Genomic DNA, 14,297 nt, shown 5'->3' with positions numbered 1-14,297 from the left:
TGACTGGTAGATTTACAGACATTCTGTTTCTGGGGTATGATTGGAAAGATATCTCTTTTGCCGTATTTTACTGGCTATCACGATGACTACCACTCTAGATCAAGATGCCAAAGAGGGAATACAATTCTTCCACACTAACCTGCACAGGTTATCCTAACTGTTTGGATATTGGTAAGGCAAATTCCAAATCTCTGGGGGAAATTCTAAGTGAAAGCATTAGTCAGATTGTTCCAATTCACAAGGATGTTACAATGTCCAGTTCCAAAGTCTTCACTAAAGACTGAAGAGTATTGAAAAATGTATCCACAGCTGATCTTTATAACTAGGAGAATGCAATTAAGGGCTGGGTGTTGTTTTTTCGGGGGGCGGGGGGGGGGGGGGGGGGGGGCTGGGGTTTTTTTTATGCTCAGTTTCTCAAATTTCTGTCCTGCAGAAGGCTAATTTTAATGTAGCTACACAATAAGATACGCACACAAGACATGATTATTATCCAAGGATCAAAAAAGACTATTTCAGAAATTAATTAGAATAAAAATCATCCTTCCAGAGATAATTAATCAGGATTTCCACAAAAATTACTTTTAATACAGTATGTTTATCTCTGAAGCATGGGCCAGCTCTTTTGGCATATCTTATATTTCTTATCTGAGAATATTGTCTTTTGCAGCATTCTTGCCAATTTCATCATTTTGGATGCAAATCTTAATGAACTGAATTCATATAATTTTCTATCTTTGCATGTCTGGTCACAGTGATGGTTTCTTTGTTTTTTTCAGTTATATTCCTTCAAAGAATAGCAATTTGGATACTTCAAACTAGATATATTTTTCTATGATTTTCCTTTTCTTTCCACTTTCTCATCATCAAATATTCCTTGCCAACCTGTCCATTAAAACAGCACAGAATGTAACATCCTCACTAGAGAAGCAAAGTTAATGAATTTTCCTATGAATCTATCTAGGGTTCGTTTTTTATTCCTTTGTAACATTTTCTCTCAAGGCTGAAATTGTTTGGTTTTCTCACCTGGTTTTATACTCTGATGTAAATGACTTTTTCATCTCTTTCTCAGTGTTCATATTCAGTGTGAATAAAAGCTTAAAAGCTACAAGTAAGTTTTGAATAGACATCTGTCTTCCATTAACTTCTTCTGATAATTCTACTGCAAAATGATGGTTCGAGTTTTCTATGAGTTTCCAGGGATAAGAGTGATGCTGGTCCTTTTATAGCACTAATGGAGATTCTGGCAAAGTATGTTTTGTGCAAACTGTTGGCTGATCATAGTTCTCAAGTCTTCAGCTTAAATCTATTTTTTTTTTCTTTTTCTCAGTTTTTGTTCCCTATCCTTTCCCAGTATTAAGGGAACCCCCACCCCACCCCTTCAAAACCCAGAGTGAAACTGTGGGTTTGCTCCTTTTACTCTTCCAGTCCTTCCTCTAAAATTTGGAAATAAATATTGCTTTTTTTCATATCTTTTGTTCATATGAAATAGGAGTACACTTGTAAGACAAACATTTCATATTGTTACTCTTTGATAATATATATTACACTAAGTAGAAAAGTACCAAGAAATCTGAATGGAAAATGTAAATTAGAGTTGTGGAAGGATGAAAAGTAGTCTGATAAGCTGAAAAGTAAGTTACTTCATCTTAGCATGTGCCACTTTTTATATTGAATATATCTTATAATTTTGACTCTTGGTGTAAAGAACTTTAGCTGGTGCAATTTTTACAGGAGGAGGAGGAAAGATGTATTTTAAACTCCACTACAAAGTTATATTTTTCCTGATCTTTATATTTCACTTTACTGCACCTCAAGAAACAAAACTACTGTCAATAAATAAAATATTGTTTAGCAGTAATACTGATGGCTTTACCTTCATCTATAAATATTCTATCTAAATACAATTTCTGGGTAAGATTAGTTGTTTACCTAGTCCCATTTCAGCAGGATTTTTTTTTGTGTGACCATATCTTGACTAAAAAAATTGGAACAGAGTGTTCCCTTCTCACTAAATTAAAATTAAGGCCTAACACAAAATTGGAGCTAACACAAAAAGTCTGCATAGATGAGAGATTGCACCTTCATTTGTCATCACCACATGATTGTACATCTGCAGTCATGATTTGAAGGTTGTGTTCAAGACAGTGATTATGATCCAAAGATGCTGGGGAATTGAAAACCTATCCAGTTCAAAGAACATTCTTCCCAGTTCAAAGAAACACTTCCATCATGGTTGCCATAATGCCTAGTACCTGGAAATCCAGCTGGGGACTTTCAAGTTACAGACTAACAAAGTTTGACCTTAGGTGAGATTATATACTTCTAGTTTTTTTTAGAATAAGTTGGAGGAGACATCAAAACACCCTTGAAAGTAACCATCACACAGTTCATCTCATTAAATAAACCACATTTTCTTACTACACATTCTTCTCTATGATTTAACTATTTTTAGACAAGTTGACAAATCTATTTTCTGCAATCTTCTCGGTAGTTTCCAGTGATTCTGTGGAGTCTGACAACCGCGATAATTTTTTTCTAAGGTGGTAGATCACTGTCAACCCAGTTATATCCACAGAGCCGAACAACCTAAACTTGTGACCTACAGACTGGTTTGATTGAGACTGTAGTACAGTATTTCTTTCTATGATAATTGGTATGGAACATCTACCTTTTCTTCCACAAAGTTTCTTTTTTTCCTGCCTTCTAGCATATAATCCTGCATGATCATAAATCTTTTCAATTTATCAGAGGTTATCCTTAAAATTGTTTAAACAAAGCCTTAAGCCTTTTCACTTTCGGGTTATAGAATTCACACATGATACGAATTTTTATCTTTTAAAGCAGTTCCATACAAGAATCTAGCACATGTCCAAACTTCTGTAGTGCTGGGTATCTTTCCTTCTCACTTTGGTTTCTGTCATAAAGGCTAGTATTCTGTATACACAGATTATAGCACTCTAAATACAGTCTGAAAAGATGGATAAACAAATATGCATTTACTGGAACAGTTGCCTTGGAAAATAGGCATAACAGGTGGCATAATTTTGTATTCATAGGCTCATCTAATAATTAGCTCTTTGTTTTTAATGAGCATCACAAAGATAATGGTAGATTAAAAAAATTACTTCATCCTTGTTGCAAAAAACTGTCAACACAAGTAGTTTTCTCAGCTGTCTTGTGTAGATATATGATTTGTAGGGACATAAAAAGAACTAACTCCATTTTCATTGCAGTCCTTGTGAAGTTCTCACTGTCTTCAGCCTCTCCTGTCCCAGGATACAATCCCTCACTAGTGATGGTGAAAATAGTCCCATAGTCACAACTCCCCTTTGCTGATTTTGTAACAGTAACATCCCTGCACTACTGTAGAATGGACAGTCTCCCCTTTCCCTTCCCTCTCACTCTTCTGTCTGCTTACGGTACTACAGTCAGCTGGCTGTGTTACAGCAGTAAGTTGCATTTATGGTGTTGGGCTAGTTTTCAGCCTTTTGAGCAGAAGGTGCATTATGCATCACTGTTTCCAGAGGCAAAACTTAACTTCCCTGTGGTGCTAGAGCTCTGGTCAATCCTTTGAAGGCCTCTAAAAACCTGATTTAGTTCTACATTCTCTATGTTTATTCCTTTCTCTCATAGCCTGATAATTCTCTTGAGATAGTTCTATGTCTGCAGTTTTATTCTTTTGTTTGCTTTTTATTTTGGCTTAGACTTTATGGGACAACATTGGATCATATGCAAAGATTTTATTTGTAAAGGTACCATAAAAAATGAACAGGCTGTGTTAACACCTCTCTGTTAAAAAAGTGTGTGCAATCCTGAATCTTAATTCTATGCTATTAGAATGTTGACTGAAAGTACATTTAAAAATTATCTTATACATTTTTATACTACTTTCTAATATTGAAACAAAAATGGTATATATGTATAATAGGTATGATTCAAAATGTCCTAAAAGTGGTAAAAAATTGACTTCTGATTTTGATGGCCAATACAGAAAGCCCTCTCTCTCTCTATATATATATATAATTTTTTTTTATTTTTCCTATTATTTCCATTTATCTAGAAACAAATTGTAGTTGTACTATTCTGTCTGTTAGTGACAGGCTGAACTGCAGCAGAATGTTAGAATGCTGTGGCAAGCTGGACACTTCTAGTTCCTGCAGCCGTGCTCTTTCCTCCCCTTCTCAAGATCTCCTTCCAATCTCCAGGACCTTCTTCCTCTACCATAGACTGCACTGGACTTTTGGGCTCCTTATGTCTGCCACAGAATACTTCTTATCTCACCAATTCAGGAGCAGTTTCCATTAGAAATCTGACATATTTTCCCTTCTTGGCAAACCACACTGTACTCTGAGGTGACAAAGTTGTGCACTTCGTTCACCTGTGATATTTCACTTTGGCCATAGCTGCCTATTTCTGCACAGGAAAAGATTTCTTGGTCGATGAAAATTTTTTAGATTAATTGAGGGTTTTTCCACCTTGAAATGGGACAGAAAACTAATCTCTGAAGTTTCCATAAACACACTGCTAACTAGAAAAGATGATCAAGGAGTTTGAAAAATTTCAAGTTTGAAATATTTTTTGTTTCTTAAATATAATAACATTCACATTAAAAATTGTTGAATGAAACTTTGACTTTTAGAATTTAATATAGAATATTTTATAATCTTTTTCTTTTATCGGGACAGTCACTTAAATGAGGTCTTTCTCTCAAGGTGATTTTTTTTGATAAGTCCACTGTTTCTGTTAAAAAAATATTCAATTAAATATTTCCAACCTGTTTTGCCTGTGCAATCAATGATGCTTCATAGAAATTTAATAGGAAGGAATGCACAAATGCTGAAGTGTAATCAGAAATTATTAAAGATTTTAGAATAAAATACAAAAGTGAAAAAAATATAATCATGTTTGAACTCATGTATGAACAAAACTGTTGAAAATAAGCTTAGAGAATACTAGAGACACAAAGAACTAAGGTGACAAAACCCATCTGTCCCATATTTGCCATAACTGTAATCCTGAAATGTAAAGCATGACTGAGAAATTGTATCTGAGAGTCATGCAACAGCTTCTAATGCCTGTAAGAAATAGAGAGTCTGGGAAATTTAGAAAGACATAGGATTACAGAATAATTGAAAATCTTCACTTTAAATGTCAGAAAAAAGCAAAACAACAAAAATAACTATCCAAAAAATGAACTAGCAAAGTTGAGTAAATATAAGAAAACCTGAGAGGCAATCCTTGCAGAAAGGAGTCCAGAAGTAAAAATGAGATTTAGTAGATGCACAATTGCTACATTCACAGGAGTCAGAAAATAGGAAGATTGTGTCCTTTACATATCGATTAACCAGGAAGAATAGTAAACAATTAACGTTGAAAAATAGAAGAAATTTAAAAGCATATTTTGAAAACACAAGATGATGATATTGTTTTGTTTAATTATATGGCCTTTATTAGTAACAGCTATGGTCTTAATCGATCTCAGTTGCCATAATTTTCTAATAGTAAAGCTAAAAGGATGAAGTAATGACAAAGGCAAGCAGATATTAAGGGACGCTTAATGTATCTAATTTGTAGGAGAGTAATAATACATCTCTGATTTTGTAGTATCTTTTGTAAAGCACTATTACTTTGCCTATTTTAATATTATATTAAAAATTATAAATATTATAATATTTCCATATGCTGCTGCTTAAAGCAGAGTTAGCAACCATAAGGTGAAAATTTCTAAATGGTTTCTTATCTGCATTTTCTATCTATTCTGTATTTTCTATCTGAAATTTACATTTTTTTTTGCAATTGTTTCAAAAAGGTAAACATAAAGTTACTAATGTGTGCCTATTAACTAGCTCCCCTATTGCCATAAGAATTTTACTTTATTACTTGTTATTTCTTCTTTCATTTTTTTCTCTTCTACCCAAGTATTACAAGTTTGTCTGCTGTTTTCGTGTCTAATTAAAACTTTTCTAATCCAAATATGTATTTAAATGCACAAAATATTCAAAAGCTGCATTTTGGATCTCATCTTTTTACATTCTCTGCAAATGGATAAAATCTATCTTTTCTTCTTTGATTTAGCTTGAATCATTGTTTTGGTATCTCTGTCAGTTTAATCTGCAAAGATAAAACTGTCCTTCCCCAGAGAAGTGGCCAAAATTTCTGTGTGTGGAAATTTCTAACATTTTGAAAAAACTTTCATGTCTCATTGCAATGGAAATAGAAACCTAAAACTTAAAAGAAAAAAACCCAAAAAGCAAACAAACAAACCCAAAACAAACAAAAAAACCCCAACTCCCCCCCCCCAAAAATAAAACCAACAAAAAAACCCAAACCATCAAGCAAATTACAACTTGGATTTCAACTGTAAAGAAAGTCTCTATAAAAGATATTCAATCTCTCTCTCAAAAAAAAAAAAAATCAAACTCTGCATACTTTCTTTAACTAGAAGACTCTCTGAATAGCTGAACCCACTAATTGTCACAAAGACAGGTCTGATGGAAACACTTTGAGCCATGTCATACCTGGGAGGACACAGATGCTCTATGGAACTGAAGTCTCTAGCCCTCACAGCAGAGACTTCATCAGCCACATTGCCCAAGGGCAAGCTGCCAACTCCCCTTCCTGAGTCCCTGTCCAAAATCAGTCTTAGGTTTTAGTAGAATTTCTCAAAAATGTCTTTTGGTTTTGTTTTGCCAAGACTAGATTTTGCACCAAAAATGTGATGGAATTTTTGTTTGCTTTGTTTCCTTGACCCATTCTATTCCCAGGGTATTTCTACAATAAATAACTACTGAGAAGCAGGGACTTGGCAGGACCAACAGGCTCTGTCGTATTCTGGAAGTTCGTATCAACATTCTGACTCGTGTAAGTAAGCAAGTTATGAAATCAGTTCCCTAACTGGCTAGAACAAACTAAAGCATGGTGCTGCCTAAGACAAGGACTGTTTTTTCATTGAAACAAGTCTTTCATAACATGAAAGGAGAGTCTTAAGTAATTGAACAAAAAAATATTCTTGTGCTGATTACTACAATAAATCCAACCCATGACACTGAAATAAAGCCACAGAATCACCATGATACACTACGTTTCTTGCTTGATTAGTGCTAGGTATGTAGGTGTGGTGGGCTCACATTTATCCTCTCACTGTCAAAAGGTGACATTAAAATCATTAGTACTAGAAACAACTAATAGTAATTGTTCCATGTTATCTTTTTCCTTAAAGACTTCTGTGTGCTTAGAATGAGAAGAAATTTTTCTTAAATTCAGTCTAGCCTAAATATTTTAATAGTTGCCAAGGGAAGAAAACCTGCAAATACTTCTTCTTGAATCTGACAAAATGTGAAGTGCTTCTTTTCTAAAAATCTATTACCTGTCTGTATCAACAGAGGAACAAAACTGTTCCAATTTGGCCAAATTTAGAAATACATCCTCTGAGAGAAGGCACAACCACCCCTCCCCCACCAGGTTCGGGAAAAAATAAGTTTTCCTCGAAGGAAAGTGAAGAAGATAAAACTATTTATTTAACAAACACATGGGAAGGAAAATAATGTTGGATGGTAAAATCTTTTGCTGTAGAGGAAAAAACCTGGGAAAGTGTTCGAGTCCTCCCTTTGGTCTCCTCGGAGCTGGGGCTTGGGCCGGGGCCAGGCCCTCTGTCCCCGGTGGAAAGTCCTCCTGATGTGTTCTGATGTTACAGCAATCAAGCAGTCCAGTAGAAAAGGGAGAAAATCTGGAATTCCAGAGAAGGAAATGCAAAGTCCAACTCTCAGTCTCTCTCCGGAGAACAAGAAACTGAAAACAACTGGCCAAAAGCTGACTCGAAAGCAGCAAGCCGGGTGCTTCCTCGCTCCCCTGCCCCAGCTGGGGAAAAAAAACCTGCTATCTTTTTGTAACCTTGAACGAGCTGCAAACTGCTTTGAGAAAGTTTTGCTCAGTTTTCTTCCTTCCCCCTCTCAGGCTCAGTTTAGAGGCATAGAAAGGCACAAAAATTAATTTCTGGGCATAGGCAGCGATATGGGATACACATCATAAGGTCACCCCAAGACAAATAGAAGGATATATAGTACAGTCATCTACTACTTACAGATTCATTTTGAGTGCTTGTCCCTGCTCTGGTAATTTGCACAAACTAAACATATGAACAATCTTAGGATCAGCCAGTGAAACTTTATTCCCCTTTTCATGTGAATACTTGGTAACTCTGTCAACAAAATACTATTTATCCTTGTGTTTCCTATCTGAATTATTCTCAAGTTCTTCTCTGTAAAGATTCAGCTGGAACAATATTGATTGCTTCTAATATTGAACATCCCAAAAAAACCTGTACACTACTGACTATCTGATCCACCAGGAAATATGAGGAATTTGAATTTCCTCAGGCAGAATAAAAACTTTGATCTCCCACATTCTCCGTGCATGTTCTGACCATTACACTAGACTGTAAAAAGACCAACTAACTTAAACAAAGGGTTATACTGCTAATAAGGATTTCTGTAGAAACCATGAGAAGAACAAGAAGGCCATTCAGGGCTTAAAAAATATAACCAGTAACTCCTTTCTGTATATTAGAAAGAAAACATATGTTTAGGCCAAAAGAATTTTTAGGTCCTCAGGAATTTCTTTGACAACAATTAGAAAATCACCAAAACCAGAAATGTGGGGCAATTGCCGAGTCAAGTGATTTGCAGCACTTTAACTTTCTCTTCAGAGAAATATCTGAAAACTCCAGCTCTGCTGCACAGTCCAAAGGAGGGACACACAACAAATAACTGTGAAAGACTACTGAATTGTGCAAATTTACAGTATCTACAATAGCTTGATTGCTGTATATAAGGGGCAAACAATTTAAAGCAGATTTACCAGTCAAGGAGCAATCAATTACTGGCTATAAACTAATTGAACTAAATACCATGACATTTTTTAAACTCCTCCTTGTTGTTCTCTAACACAGCTCTGCTCAGAAAAACTGGCTAAAGAGCAATGCAACCAATATGCCATTCACTGTCTACTTCAGGGTGAGCTGAATAACTTTTTGACCACATCACTAGATTTACATAAACTGTGAAAGTAATTCAGAGACTTGGCTCACATGCCACCCCAAGTGGGTGATCTAGGATGACATTAATCCTGTGCACAGAAATGATACAGAAAACAATGGCCTCAAGAAGGGGAATATTCAAAATTTCTAACCTATGTGTCTAAAGATATAGGTCGCCAAGGTCTTATGAAGGCTGGATTTACTGTTGAATTGATTTTGTTTTGAAATACTACTTATTGTAATAATTGAAATAATTCCTTTAAACTGAAATATATAAAAAACACCAGCATGAAAATATATTATCCCTGGAATTTCAGTGTCAGAAGACCCATTACAAAGTCTTTGGACTGAAATAGACTTTGTATCTGCATCAAAAAAATAGAGATGACACTTTTACGCATACCTTTAAAGGGACTTCTCTTCCAGTGTTCTTTGCTTCTACTTTCATTCATTCATAATCAGTTTGATATTAAGAAGTACTTCAAGAAAAGTGTCAAAGTAATTTTAAAATTTAAGTTGCTTCAAGACTTACTAATATTTCTAAATTTTCCCTTTTAAGGATTCCATTACGTGAGTCTACCATAAGAATTCATAAAACTTCATTCTTGCTATCAGAATGAAAGACTATGACAGTAAGCACATGGTGCTAAATTTTACAGTGATGGAGCATCAACAAAAGAGTAAATCCATGGAAATATAGCAGCCTTCCAGTACCTAAAAGGTACAACAAACCTGGAGAAGGAAGGGCCCTTCTTAGAAGGGCACGTACTGATAGGACAAGGCTTTAAATGGAATAGGACAGGTTTAGATTACACATTAGTAAGAAATTCTTTTTTGTGAGGGTGGTGAGGCACTGGAACATGTGACCCTGAGAAGCTGTGGATGTCCCATCCCTGGAAGTGTTCAAGGCCAGGTTGGATGGGGCTCTGAGCAACCTGGTCTAGTGGGAAGTGTTCCTGTCCACAGCAGGGATGGTGGAACTAGGTGATCTTTAAGATACCTCCCAACCCAAACTGTTCTCTGATTCTATGAAATACCTCTGAGATTTCGCCTTGGTAGATCAGCCTCATATTGAACACTTAGTGGCAAGATACCATTCATGTGAAATGCAATCTGAATGTGGTAGAATTTCAGATACAGTTTGCTTTCTTTAGTTCCCAAATAAAGTAGGATTAATTCATACCATATTTCAGGTAAGAAAGTGATACTTTGTATATGGGATTGCTGCAGGCACAACACCATGTCATCATCATATTTGTAAGATGCAGAAATGGGAGACTGCAGTATTCACTGATCTCCATGAGCATGTAATTTGTTCATAGTATTCTATGAACAGAAAGTGAGTCTATTTACATATGGATTTTTTAAATTTCTGTACTATGTGGCTTTCAGTACCAGATTTCATTAAACTGAAAAGTTGGAAGAACATTTTGTTTTCTTCTCTTGGCTCTTCAGTTTCTTAAACAGCTTATGCACTTGTAGCACAGAAATGCTGAAATAGAAAATATTACTATCTTTTATCAACATTTAAAAGCCAGAGTTGATTTGATTATCTAAGGCTTTTGTGGATGATTCTTCACTCATATCGCTCTGCTTGCATATATTTTGTCAATCTTCTGCTCTTTGTTTGGGAATCTGCAGGATATATTTGCATTTTCTTGTCAGGATTTCTCCCTGAGAAAAGCCATGTTTACAGTTTCAGGGTTTGGCTTTGGGAACTTGCAGATTTTCCTCATCATCACAGATTTACCTCCTTCAGTTCCTACTGAATTCCCTTTAAATACCTCATTCTAGTTCTCCATTTAGAAATTCACTTAACATGGCCAAAGTAGTTTTTTATTTTCCAAGTTTCACATTTTTCTTCTTTATGATAATCTCCACAGTACTTTGTCATGCAGATATTTTCTTAGTTAGGGTTTCATTTGGCTTGAAACAACCATAGTTCTCATTTCTGGACACTAAAACTCCTATGTTAACCTTCTTCACATCACACAAACCATTTCTAAGAAAACTGATTTTCACAGTGATGAATAAAAAATGGGACAGATATTTTGATTGCCCCACACAATCCTTCCATTTCAACATTATTATTTTAACATTATGAACAACAATTTTCCACATCATTTGTTCTTGTCTAAACATTTGTGTACCAAATTCATGCAGCCTCCTACATGTATAATTACCCATATAATGGCTATATGAGAAAAAAGAAGCAACCACAGTTATACCAAAATATTTTACCTTTTGCCTTTGTCACATCATTTTCCAAATGTTCTCTTATGAAATTTTTCGGTTTAAATTTTTTTCTTACTGTCATGGTTTAGATTGGCTCAGAATTGCAAAGACAAAATTATGGGGAGAAATAATTTAACTAGTGAAATGTGTAGTGTCTAATATTGAGAACTTGGATAGAATTCCCCACTAAGTGATTATAAGATTTCTGTTTGCTCTCTTAATAAAAAAAAAAAAAAATGAAAACCCAAAACTCATAAAACAGGAATTGCAAAAAATGAACTATAAATTTTGTTTAACAATATCAGTGAATTGGTAAATATAAATGATAGAACTTTGGTTTCTGGTCCTATATAAACAAATTGTTTATGTTCTATTGATCTTACTGTGAATATGCTTAAAACAAAATACATTTTTTTGAAAGTAAAGACACCATTACTAGTGTACCAAAAATGTTACAACATAGACTTAATAGATATATTAATTGCCAATAAAAATTGAGCCACTGATAGATATTTAAGCTCATTGTATCTGCTTGATGCCTATTTGTGTGTCTGACATCCTTTTTTGTTCATAATATTCATGTTTGAGGAACATTATTGATTAAGTGTATTCATGTTAAATGCAAATTGAGGGTTATGAGTTATGCAATAGCTCATAACTGCCTCAGGTATGCCTTGCTAGTCGACATGCAAGTTAACCTGGTCTTTTTAAGAAGCTGAGCACTAGAAAAACATGTCATTGAAATAGAATTTTAATGAGGCATAAATGGAGTTGCTATGGAGAAATAATATGGTGTGGTGATATATAAAAATGTGTACAATATCAGAATTTCTTGGAACAATTCCTTGTAGAGACCACTTCTATACACTCAGATTTTAAGCTGTCAATCACTTTAATAAGTCTGACAAATAACAGGTCGCACAGTCCTACTGATTGCCATGTGTGTAATCTGACACACAAATCAACACTTCCCTAATAAAGAAGCAGTGAAAGTCCGAACATTTCATGTTCTGGAGGACTGTGTTTTGGCAGAGTGTCAAATCAGGAAGGCACATGGAAGTAGATGTAAAGAACTGGAGATTACAGAAATTATTTTATTTTTCCCTGCAATGTGCTGATGTTCCAAATGCCTTAAAATTTCCTCCATGCATCCTTTCTCTTAATACAACAGGGTATGGATGCAAAAACCAGCTTCTCTCACCAGGCTTTATGTAAGTGCTTTTCCATTATATGTGCCAAGTAAATCATACATTTTTCAACCCCAATAATACAAAAATCCCCTGTAGCAAGCACATAATCTTTCAGTGAGTGAAGAAACAGGTAAGATGAATTTGGCAATTAGAATAAAACTGAACCAAAAGTGAAGAGAACAAGACAAGAGAAAAGGAGAGAGAGAGCTAGTCATTGGAGGTACATTCAGATCCACAGTTGTCTCTCAGCTGCCCGCTCCTTGAAGAAAAAAAAGGAATGGTTTACAGATAGCACAGGATGTGCCTTCACAGAAACAAGCACACTAGGGGCAACTTAAGCTCCCAAGTTGCTTTTTTGCACCTTAACAGGAAATATTTTTCAGCTTCTTTAATTCAGTAGACACATGTGTAAGTCAGTCCAGGATACCATCACACACTACTTTGCTTGGATTTTCTACTTCTATGCGGAGAACACAACATGGGTTGGACAGTCTCACCCTGCCTCAACCTGTCTTTCTCAACAGAGGCAGCTTACTGTGAAACAAAGAAGTTTCCTCAGAAACAGAAAATAAAGATAGAATATTGGTTAGAAGACTGGAAATAAAAAGCATGGAAAACTAGTAACAAATTATATTTAATTGAAACTTTACCAGCCTGTGGTTGCTCTGTTTTCAGATATCCTTTTTTTCACCTGATGAAGTTAATGACAATAACTCATATACAGAACTTAGATGGTCTATCTTACTCTATTACATGAACTTATTAACATCATAAGTCTACTAACAATTTTTCACTGAATTTTGTATAATCTATCACATAATACTTTACATGTTTTACTTTCCTGTATGACCTTCCACGAAGAGCACAAGCAAGGTCTGTTTCCCATGACTTTCCTATAGCTATAGCAGTATCAAGGCTGATAGTTAAGGTAACTTAGTTGTCTTCTCAATGGCTACTGTAGCCCCCTGTAAGCTCTGAAGAATGTAGCTGTACTGCTACCACGACACAAGACTGATTGCCAGATTCTCTGTCTACAATACATTGAAGGCGGCTTTCTCATTGTAGATAAACTCTGAGCCTTATAGAAATGCTCAAGGTCCATCAGAATTACTCCGTTCCAGAAGCTGTATTAGGACTCATTAACTAGTTCTTCCATTAGACCATTCTTTCCCTGTATAGATGTATTTCTAACTGAACAATGTCTCAAATGAAGTCATGCATCACATGAGTTTATTGATTTTTAATTGACATCAGTGATGAACATATATAAATCAACAAAACCAAATAAATATAAATCAGGTAGTTACAGACAAAAAAAGAAAATTTAAAATGTGGCAAACACTATACTCAACTCTTTGAAGTTGCATAAGTCCTTAACAGTTCAGAATTAAAGAGTTGTTTATGGTATGAAAAATAGTAAATAGAAATAAAGAGACACTTCACTATGAACAACTGGCAATGAAATGCAATAATTTTATTTTAAGAAAATATTTCTATGTCCAATAAAGGTGTATAGACGTGAATAAAAAATTAGTAGCTACTTGAAAAATACTAAAAGTGTGAAGATACCTATATAAGATCCTGGCAGTGTCACTGAATCAACTATCTTGATGTGTAAAAAAAATCTAGACCTAAGCACATGGGACACTGCACAGCTGACAACAGACTCTAAGGAACTAGAAAAGGCAAAGTGGTAACATAATAATTTAGTCCCAAGTTTTGTCCATATAGTTGTTCTAGATACCTTTAAAATAACAGCACGGATAGAGATTAAGGTAGTCCTCAGTGACTTACGGTCATTCTGAACTTTTCAGATTTTAGTTTCAGTTATGCATACT

Source organism: Corvus hawaiiensis, chromosome 2, assembly GCF_020740725.1.
Source record: "Corvus hawaiiensis isolate bCorHaw1 chromosome 2, bCorHaw1.pri.cur, whole genome shotgun sequence".
In the NCBI taxonomy this organism is placed as follows: Eukaryota; Metazoa; Chordata; class Aves; order Passeriformes; family Corvidae; genus Corvus; species Corvus hawaiiensis.
This window is presented reverse-complemented; position numbering follows the sequence as displayed.